We start from the raw sequence: 11,750 nt of genomic DNA, 5'->3' as shown, positions 1-11,750 counted from the left end.
TTCTCTCCCTCTGTCTGTCCTTATCCAACTCATTTCTCAGTTAATATTTTGAAGTATTCTTCATGAATCCCAAAATATGCCTTTTGGAATTTCATCATGATCCTCCCAACATCTGTTATGTATTCTCAATCACATTTTGCCAAATTCTAGTTCATTCTGGATCAGTAAAATATGAAATTGAATTCTAGTTCTGTCATGAACTAGGCCAGTCAAAAAACTCTCTGAGCCAATTTCCTTATCTGTATGGCATCAAAATAATGCCTGCTAGAACAAGATGGTATTGTGAAGGTTAGAAATGATTGTAGGTGTGCCTGGGTGGCTCAGTCAGTTAAATGTCTGCCTTTCCCCTCAATTTTGGGATTGAGTCCTGTGTCGGTTTCCTGCTCAGTGTGAAGTCTGCCCCTGCCCCCTGCTCCTGCTCGCTCACTCTCTCTCTCTCTGTCAAATAAATAAATAAAATATTTTTAAAAGAAATGATTATATGAAAATATTAGCCCATTACAGAAGCTAAGTAAATGGCAAACATTTGTTTAGTTAAAGGTGCAGAGGGAACTCTTTTCATGGGATAAATGAAATAACACATTAACTAAAAAAACAAGTAGGACAATGTATTAGGAAATGATTTTTTTAAAGATTTTATTTATTTATTCACGAGAGACAAAGAGACACAGGCAGAGGGAGAAGCAGGCTCCCCACAGGAGCCAGATGTGGAACTTGATCCCAGGACCCCGGCATCACTACCTGAGCCAAAGGCAGATAGATGCTCAACCACTGAGCCACCCAGGCACCCCAGGAAATGATTCTTCAGGCATTATTCATATCTCTCATAAATGGGAGGTTGAGCAGGTCATTGTGTTGGTTTGGCCAATTTATATTTTATCACTTGAATGCCATTTCTCTGATCATTTCTGAGAATAATCCCATTAATGAATTCTTTGAGACAGAAGAAAATTCAAGGAGTTAAGACCAGGAACTAGACTCATCTCCAGGTATGAGTCAATAATGAGAATAATGGATTTGGTTTTGGATTCCACCTTAAACTCTGGGATGAACAGAATCAGGTAATAGGAGCAGCAGGGACAGAGAAAGAGCCAGAAAACCAAATGTGGAAATCAAGAAAATGTAAAAGAATATAAAATATAAGGGAAGGAATAAGTCAGAATTAAAAGCCATATCTAGTGGATATGGGGACTGGTCAGGTAACTAAGAGCAGAGTTGGGGTCTTGGTATAAGAACTAATCAAGGACTTGTTCCAATTCTAGCCAGTTTCTAAAATAAATTATACATTTTGGGCATGCATTTTATCATTATTTCCTTTTCCCACACCACTGCATCCACAAACCCACTCTATTGGCTTGTTTTTACCTATATGAAGTTTTACATAGATTCCATAGCTTTTATGCACATTCTAAATAGTAACAGGAAAAGCCTTAATTTTTAAGACAATAAACTATCCAATCCAACTTAATGTTAGAACTCCAAACACTCCTTCAATTTAAAACTTCTCTGCTCCACCCCATCCCACTCATTGGGCTCAACCCAGGCTAGCAACCAGCAGTGGAGGAGAGGGCATGGTTACCGCTTCTCCACCTGCCCCCAAATCTGCCTGGCTGCTTTTTCTCCCCATTTAGAATTCTGCATCAAAGGCTAGAAGAGAAGGGGCAGGGCTATGGCATGGTGGGGAAAAGGAGGAAGGGAGTATTTGATGGGTACAGTTTCACCCATCACTTTGCACCCTGGGATGTCAGACACCGAGTCATTCTTTTTTTTTTTTTTTTTTTTTTAAGATTTATGTATTTCAGAGAGAGAGAGTGTGTGTGCACATGGTGGGGGGAGGGAGGAGGAGCAGAAGGAGAAGGAGCAGAGAAGCAGAGTCTCACTGAGCACAGAGGAGGGGCTGGATCTCATGACCCTGAGATCATGACCATAAGATCATAACCTGAGCTGAAACCAAGAGTTGGATGTTTGACTGACTGAGCTACCCAGGCACCCCAATACCAAATCATTCTTGATTGATTGTGCTTTTGTGGTTATTTGAGGTGTCCTCCCCTGTCGGGAGGTTTCCCCCAGCAGTTCCCTTGATGTAGGCAATTGCTCCACAGGTTGGAGGCTCTGGACCTTAGCTGGCTTCAGCACATGCCTCAGGGAGTTCCCAGGAGTTCAAGTCCACAGCAGCCCCATCAATGGAAGAGTTTAGACAACTCCGGAAAGCCCATTTCACTGTGGACTGGGTATTCTTGATCAGCTTCTTATGTTTAGGCTTTGATTTTTCTAAGTACTGTGATAAAATTTTAAACTGGTTCCTTTGAAATCAACTTCACAAAGCTTGAAAGGGCAGTGGTGGTGAAGTTTGGCAGCTATCTTGCAACTGTTCTCTAGAGAATCATCCCTGTAGAACTTCACACCAACCTCATCACACTCATCTTTATATAGTCTAGAGATAAGCACTGGACAAGCATCACAAAACTGGAGTTGGAGTCTCTGGCAGGTTATGCATTGATGGTAGAGCTTCCTGCTTACAACCAGAGGTAGGGAAAAGGAAATTCCAATCTCTGTGGAGATTGATCAATGTTCCAAGATCACACACACACACACAAAAGTCATATCTAACATGTGGTGACCCAACAAGAAGCCTCTCTCGAAGCACTTTCCTGTGGTGCTGTGGTCTAGCTGCTATTCTTGCCTTTGCCTAGGGGAATCTTCAAGGTGTCTGATGGCTTCTCATGTACAGGCTAAATTTTTTTCTGCTGGGAAGTCATTGCAGTTTCATGGTTAAACATACATGGTTTATTGTTCACTGTGTTCAGCTAATAAACTCTGCCCTTTATTTCCTGAGTTATCTAGTATAAAAAATTTAAATCTCTCTGTCCCATGCTTTCAAAATATTTTAAGACATGATACATAACTCACTGGATTGTATGAAGATTAAGTGAAAGCCTATTTGCACAGTACCCACTCTTTCGAAGGCACTCTGTAAAAGGTGGTTTCAAAAAGTTGTCTTTGGGGTGTCTGGCTCAGTTGGAAGAGCCTGTGATTCTTAATTTCAGGGTTATGAGTTTAAGACCCATGTTGGTCATAGAATTTACTTTTAAAAAAAAGATAAAAAAGTTGTCTTCATGATATGGATCAGCCTGTTTGAAGGAAGGCTCTTTTTGTGAAGCTCTGGGGAGAAGTAAAGCAGGTTTACTTCTGTGTACTCCAAGTCTTGGTTCAAGAGCACCTTTCTGTAGCAGTGTAGAAGCAAGGTCACATTGTTATATGCATGGCCCAGAGAGAATGTTTCAGTGAAAAAGCAAAATAAACCAGAGATATTTGACAGATTAGTTTGCTTAATATATATTTAATTTCTGAAGAATCAAATCTTGTCTCTTTATATATGATGAAGTGAAACAGTGATAATTAAATGCTGCATACCTGCCCTTTGGGATTTAGTAGGAAGTTGCCCTGGTAAACCATGGTCTGTGTGAGATGCATCTGAGTTGAGAGATAGAAAAAAGCTCCACTGTTCACATTTTGAGCACAGCTGTTCTACCAACCATGATTTTTTTCTTCATATTCAGTCTTTATCTCATCTTCAAGAATATTCTATGAGATGTTGCTAAATATTCCGCCAAATTTCCCAGATAGTATTTCTGAAAAGGTTCCATCTATAAATCCTCTCGCCTTAACTTTAAAAGTCATTAATGTGGTTTAATAAACTCCATTTTAGGAAAACTACCTGCCCAATAGGCCTCTGTATCCTCTTCTCTATTACCAGTAAGTATAACCTAAAATGGACCTTCAAGTTTTTTTTAATAATCCAATTCCTAGCACTTAATGTTTTTACTCTCTGTTTTTTGAGGTAGTAGTTTAAATATGTGGAAACCAATTACATTTAAGAATGGTCTAAAAGAACATTCATTAGACCGGAAGACATATTTAGACACCCACCTGTGACCCAATTTAGGATAAATTACATGGCTAAAAGTTTAAAACAGGCTGTTGGATTCAAGTCAATTCTTTGAGAGTGGAGATGCTAAGTTCAATTTAACATATATTACTGTAATCAAGACAAAAGCATTACCATAGTGATACTGGTCCAAAATATTTTTTAAACAGACATATTTTGAGTTCCTGCTTTTCTGTTGATGAAAGGGGTTTTCTTAATAGGCAACATCAGTGTTCTAAAAAGGTAACCCTAATGATGGGGGAAACTCTGGAACAGAATTCACATTTTACATGTGTCTGTGATTCATACTTTCAAGTAACTACTGTAACCTGGCTTGTTCTAGAATGTGGTTGAATACTAATCCCCATAAGTTATTCCAAACCAAATAGTTAAGACATTTCTGGTTTTTTTCGGTATTTTTTTTTTTTTTTTACTTTGGCTTTCTTGTATGAGAGGTCTAGAAATGGCCCTAGAAGGGACAGAGCCTGGAATTTTCTACTTCTATGCTCCCTCTCTCAATCTTCTGCATTATATTTGGTATATAAACTTATCTAGTACAGGAGCAAGTGCTTCAAAATATCTTGGGAACCTGAAAATAGGAAAGAAGTCAAGAGACATGAAGGCTAAGAGAAGTAGATGTTGAGAGAAGGATTCTCATCTACCTTGTCTGTGTGATGGACACACAGAAGGGTGAGTTGGAGAGTGGGTGGTTGGAGAGAGCTGCTTTTCCTCATATGCTCAAGTCTATCTCAGTGGGTCAGGTAACACTTTGGATGCATCCTCTTGTAAAAAGCCTGAACACATCTGTCCGAACTAAAGAAAACAATAGGAGCAAAACTTTCCTTGGGGAAAAAAAACAAAAGATTTGTGTTTGAAGTCTGATTTGGCTGCTTGGTCATTGTGTGAGCTGAGAAAATCCCTCAGTATCTCTGAACTTCCAATTCATTAAATATAAAATGAATGCATTAATACATAGTAAAAAGGGTTTTTGTTAAAATCCAGTAAGATAGTACATAACATAACTTTTCAAATAGTTATTTGGATATATTACATTTTATTTTTCTAACTTTACAGGAGGTTTCTTCAATATAAAAGATACAGTATAAGTTTCAGAGATCATAATGTCTAGATGGAATATCCATCAAACATATTAGAAGCATCTTAATCATCAGCAGACCACCTCTGATATCTCCTATGCAAATTTGGCTGCCTCAAAAAAATGTTCATCTAGACTTAAAGGCTATTCAATTGTCAAATAAATTCATTCATCCAAAAATTGTGTGTTGGATGACTGCTCTGTGCTAGATACTGTGCATATAATTTTTGCCGGACCAAAGGTAAACTGACATACAGGATTTATTCTGTCATATGTGTTTAAATGACATTAATTAAGATTAATTAAGATAAGTAGCTCCAGACTTAGAGCTATGGTCACAATTCCAAATTAAATATGTGATATGGCCAGGTATACAAAAGTAGGGAATGGCGGGGACTCTGCCCCCCACTGGAGGGCTCAAATCCATCCTAAAGATAGTCAATTTCAAATTAACTAGAAATAAACTGTACTTACCCAATAAAAGATGGTGGCAAGCTGAATTTGGCCTGGTGGTTCTGAGTTTATGATTCTCTGTTATATGCTCAGTTATAGAGACATTTATAGCAGAAACCAGGAATAGGTTAAGCTTTACATTCTCCTTTACGTGATACAGAAACAGAGTGATCCTAAGCAATTGAGGAATAGCTGTCTTCCAGGTAACACACAGTGAACTAATTGATTAATTTATTTCAGAATAAAGTTCTTAGTCTGATACCTAACAAATCTGGTCTGAAACCATTTTTTGATTTTCTTCTCCAACTTTTTCTCCTCTGTGCTACTCTGGCCAAATGAGACTACTCCCTGCCATGTGTTTTGCACTTTCCCACTGATGTATCCTTGCTTCACCTGGACTGCTTTTTCTGCATTTTATCAAACTCAAGTACTACCCACCTTTTAGGACTGAATCAGGAGTACTCTCTGCTTCATCTAAATGTTTTATACATAATAGTCCTCCTTCATGATATATGTTCTTTCTCTGTTGCAGACAACAGAATCCACTCCAGTTGGTTTAAAGAGAAAGTTTTATTAAGGCAGGCAGAAAACCTCAGTCACTGGAACAGTGGAGGAGCAGTATATAGGCCCCCTGAATACCACAGTATTTGCTTGGTACAGGGACTTTTGCTACAACCCACCTCATAACCTTACTGCCTCTCCTGCCACTTAAGTTCATCAGAACAAATACTCAGAACCTCACCTATTTCTTCCATAGCTTATTTCTGAGCCAGAGTTTTATTCAAGCATATCATACTGGCTGAGCATATATCACATATTTGTACCATAGAGGCTAGTAAGGGTGGGAAATTAGATTTTCATTATAGTAAGATTCACAATATAGGGGAACTTTCAAAACGTGGAACAAAAGATTTGGGTAAGCCCGAATGACATATGTCCATTGAATCTGGATTCTCCTTTATTTGAGATTTTGGCTCTGTATTCATTCATTCATTCAGCAAGAATTTTTATGAAGTATGATATATCAAGTACTATGCTGTCGCTGGAAATCATCATCCTCAAGATGCTTATAGTTGGGAAACCCACAGAACTGTAAAACACAAAGAATGTATCCTGTGTAAACTATGGACTTTAGGGAAAAACAATGTATCAATATTGGTTCATCAAGTGTAATAAATGTACCACATGAATGCAAGAGGTTTAGAATAGGGGAGACTGAGGGTGAGGGAGGAGAGAGGGTTTATGGCAACTCTCTATACATTCTGCTCAATTTTTCTTTAAATCTAAAATTTCTCTAAAAATAAAGCCTATCAATCAAGAAAAAAAAGAAGCTTACAATTTAGTAGTTGGAAAAATAATAAGGCAACAATTAAAATACAAGGTAAATAGTGTTATAGGAAGGAGAAGAGGGTTTAAGTCATATTGTAAGGAGATTTGTAGTATGAGTAATGGAAAAGTGAGGAACGGTTTCTGAAAGAAGTACCACTCGGTAGTAAGCTGCAAATGGGAGGGAGCATAGAGGAGGAAATTAAAGAGATTTGCTGTGTTCAAAGGGAGAGTATGTAAAACTGGAGAACAAGAGGGAAACTGAAATTAGTTGATCATAACTGTAGTAAAGAGAGTGGTGTGGGAGTTACACAAGATCAGACTGGAGAGACCCTATGAGGACCAGGTCAGAAAGGCCTTATGTACAAAGCCTCCGAGGTTCAGACATTGTCTTATTATCTCTACGACGGTGTCTGTTTTTGGATAATGTTTATCCCCAGCATCTAGCACAGCACCGAGCATATAGTGCTCTCTATTCATTAATGATTTGCAAATGCTTTTACTTCTTCCACATCTGTTGGTATTCTACTTAGGGAAGGGCTTTCTCTTTTCTTCCATTTATTTATTTATTGGCTTTTTAAATTTTTTTTTTTTGATCAGTAGGGGCTCGTGGATTCTTATTCTATTCAATGAGTTATAATCCGTTATTATAATGAGTTATTTTGATGCTCTAGTTTTCCCAGATTTGACCAATAGTAGCCTCTTGAAGCTGGCATCTGTGTCCTTTGACATGTCTCCATCATTCTTTGAGTACTTTCATATTTTTTGGCAGGACAAAGTGTTCTGGATTAAAGAAAATAAAGAAACATAGCTGAATGCAAAATGAATTCTGACCTAGTTCCTAGACCAGAAAAGAAAGTTTTTCTATGTTATTTCTAGAACTTATAGAAAAACTTATAGAATAACTTATAGAACTTACAGGATAACTTTTTCTATAAGTTATTACTAGAACAATTGGCCAAATTTGGTTAGGCCTATGGATTAGATAATAGTATTGTATCAAAGTGAATTTCTTGATTGTTAACTGAGAGCATATTCTTGATTTGGGGAAATCCACAGTGCTATATTTAAAGGTAAATGGATATGATATCTATGACCTACTCTCAAATGATATTTAGGAAGAAATAACAGTAGAGAATTATATATATGCATATTTATGTATACATGTAACTAATATATGTTACATGTAGAATACATGTATTCTATATATGTGAGAGAGATTGATAAAATAAATGTGGTCAAATGTTACCATTTGGGAAATCTGATATATGCAATTTTTTATACTGCTTTTGCTATTGTCTATAATTCTGAATTGTGTTAAAATATAAATTTAAGAAAATAAGCAAGCAAACAAAAAAAGATCTTTACTTACTGGGGAAAATAAATTGCCTGGAAAGAAAAATGGAGAAAAGAATCCAAGAAAGAAGGCTATTATAGTTGTCTGAGGAGAAATGGCCATGACATGGATCAGACAAGAGAGCAGTGGATGTACTTGAGTAAACAGACTCAAGATACAAATTAGGGGTAGAATTGACAGGACTTGCTATGGGTTATATGGGGGCTGAGAAAAGGGACACATGAGTGAGGATGCCTGGGTTTGGGGCTTCGGTAATTTGATATATGGTAGTGTCATTAACAGGTATGAGAACCCGAAGAGGGAAATTTTGTAAAGAAGGGGAAATCAAGAACTTTCATTTGGACATAACAATTTGAGATGGGCATTAGTCAACCAGGTGGAGATATGGGGCTTAGTGCAAAATAGAAATACAGAGCTCTTTGTTCAAAAATTTAAAATTTCAAGATGGTGACAACAAGGTATTAAACCAAGTTTGAGGTCCATCTAAGGGGGGGGCAGGCAGCCCTGTGTGACATCCCAGCACTGTGCAGAAAGAAGCTCCAGTAAAGGACATTGAAAAGGAACATTCAGAGAGGTAACTCTCTGAGAGTGCTCATTTCATAGAAACCAAGTTAGGAGAATTTTCAAGAAAAAAGGATGTTGGTTATTATTATTATTATTATTATTATTATTATTATTATTATTATTTAAAGAATGTATTTATTTATTTGAGAGAGAGGGAGAGAGATGATGCACAAGCAGTGGGGAGGCGCAGAGGGAGAGGGAGAAGCAGATACAGGGCTTGATTCCTGGACCCTGAGATCATGACCTGAGCCAAAGGCAGATGCTTAATCAACTGAGACACTCAGGCGCTCCAAGGATGTTGGTTATCTTGAAAATGTTTAGGTAGGTTCAGATGAAGTAGGAGAAATCTTTGTGATTTGGCAACATGCTTCACTTGATAAAAGTCATCTAAGAATATAGGACATAGAGGGTCACCTAGTAGCTGAGTTGGTTAAGCTTTTGATTTCAGCTCAGTCATGATCTCAGAGTCATGGGATTGAATCCTGTGTCAGGCTCTGGACTCAGGAGATAGTCTGCTTAAGATGCTCTCTCTCCCTCTCCTTCTGCCCCTCCTGCCGTTCTCTCTCTCTCTCAAATAGACAAAGAAAAAATCTTAAAAAAGGAATATTGGACAGAGATCAACAGAATAAAGCAAAGGTAAAGAAGCAGAGAGATTAAGTGTAATTATTCTGTTTGAGGAAGTTTTGCTCTGAAGAAAAGCAGAGAGGTTAAGTGATAGATGGAGGGGAACTTGGATTTTTATTTTTAAAGTGAAAAATGGAGACTTTGTAGGCTGATGGTCATAATCCAGTAAAAAAGGAGAGTGGTGATGCAAGAGGAAGAGACCTCTCAGTTTAATTGGTTGACTTCTCCAGCAGTTTCTCTGATTGCTTGGATACAGGCATAGATGCATTTCTACACAGATTATGAGTGGAAGCACTGACTATAATTTGTCATGGACTATCTTCCCAGGGATGTTTCTGTAGGGAAAGGGCTCAGAAAATAGAAATAATAGACTCTCTTCCTCCAGAGTAAAAGGTTGGCATGCTTACCCTCCGGCATAATAAAGATAATGTCTTCAACATAATGGTCATGTTTCTTGCCCATTACACAAGATTCAGTTCTCCAAGTTTAGGGCTCCTCTCCGGTAATGCAGCCCACTGAATGTGGAGGTGTCATCCAAACATCTTTGTGTCACCCTGTGGGAACTGGGGCTCAGGGAACCAGAGGAAAACTGCTGATAATCTGGCTACCACTACTGCTGAGTAATAAAACTCTTCTTTATCTCTGATCCAGGAGGCTGGTTCTTTCACTAGCATCCAGGAAATTGTGGCAAGTAGTAAAAACAGTTCTTGACAATGAGCTCCAAGGGAAGCAAGAAGCCAGACAGTTGAAGGTGTTTTCCAGAGAGAGGTTAAAATCCTGGGATCATAAAATCTAACCTGAAAAAACAGGCAAGTGAGGACAGAAAAACAGTAGTGAATAGTAAATGTGTGTGAGGGAGCATGTGTGTGGGGGGATGGGGGTGGGGGAGGGGCGGTGAGTATATGTTGCAGAGCTTCATTAGTTGGAAGAATTGTTTGAATGTGTTATCTTTGGGTAGAGATAATAGATTATAAATGCAAATCAGAATGTGGAATGCTTGAAATCCATATTTCAGAGGTGGCACAGCTGCTAGAGGCAAGAAGGTCCAGATAAGTGGCTAAGGTTGGGTGAAAACAAGTTTGGGGAACGTTTCTGAGAAGGTCTCAGAGCAAGGCAGCTGTTCAGGTTTTGGTCTTAAATACTTACCATGCCAGGTCCCTAGACAATTTCTCCTTGCCACAGCTCTTAAAGAAAGGGGTGGAAATGGTCATGTGAATGTCCAGTTGTTCCCTCTGACAGCACTCCCTCATGGATTCTTGACCCTCCTCTACCCTGTGCTGTGCCCATCCCTCTCCCCCGCGCTCCTCAGTTTTCAGCCTTTTTTTGGAGTCAGCCAATGAAAAGCACTCCCCAAAGTCTGGAAGACAGGAGAAGGGAAAGGATCTAGTGTAGTGGCTTCCCTCCTCCATTTCCTCCTTTGTGTTGCCATGGTTCTGCTCATGACTACATCTCTCCAAAATTATAGTTTCTCTCAATCAACCCCTCTTCCACGACCTCACTTGTCCCTTCCGGCCTGTGAACCATAAATGCTTCCCCATATCGCTAGTTCCTATGTGCCTCAAAATCACACGTTGGTTCCCTTAACTCTGCCACACCTCAACAAAGAGCTCCTTCATCAGAAAGCCTCCTCCAAGGACCAAGTTCTCAGCTGTGCCATCTGTCACCTGCTGGGACCCCAAGTGACGCACTGCAATTGGACAAGGAGTTAGTGTCACGGGGTGGGATAGACAGAGAACATTCTTAATGAAAATAGAACAGACAGCTGTTCTCTCACACAGCTGTGTAGGGGGCCTTATCTGCCAGGTTTTGGGGTCAAGGTTATGGCTAATTTAAGGCATTAGAAACGTTTCATGCTTTTTCTAGGAACTTGAGTATAATTACAAGTTCTATTATGAAAAGTATGTACTTTGGGGAACTTTGAAAGAAGTACTTGATTCAAACACCTGGACTGAGTATTTTTTGGCAGTAATTTTAGAAGTGTTTTACAATTTATGTTGTTATTTTCTTCTCTTTTTCTAATTTCATTGTGAATCAAATTTGACATTTATGTTTTTCTTTCAGAAAATGTCCATTTAAATGGAGATACTCAAGTATGTAAGCATGTACTGTATATGGTTAACATATTTATTGGATTTTATGTTCCAGGTACTATTCTAATTTTTCAAATCTCTAGATTTTTCTTCTTCTCATTGGGTTTCTTTCAGTTTTATTTGAATATATATATATATATATATACCTATTTTGTTCAATGTTTCTAGGAATTAGTCTTTTTAAAAATTAATTTAATTTAATTTATTTATTTGAGAGAAAGAGAGAGAGAGATGAGTAAGAGGGAAAGGTAGAAGTAGGACCCTCACTGGGTAGGGAATCCAATGCAGGACTCCATCCCAGGACCCTGGGAT

This window comes from Canis lupus, chromosome 13 (genome assembly GCF_011100685.1).
Source record: "Canis lupus familiaris isolate Mischka breed German Shepherd chromosome 13, alternate assembly UU_Cfam_GSD_1.0, whole genome shotgun sequence".
Classification (NCBI taxonomy): Eukaryota; Metazoa; Chordata; class Mammalia; order Carnivora; family Canidae; genus Canis; species Canis lupus.
The sequence above is the reverse complement of the archived record's forward strand: the minus strand, read 5'-3'. Positions refer to the sequence as shown.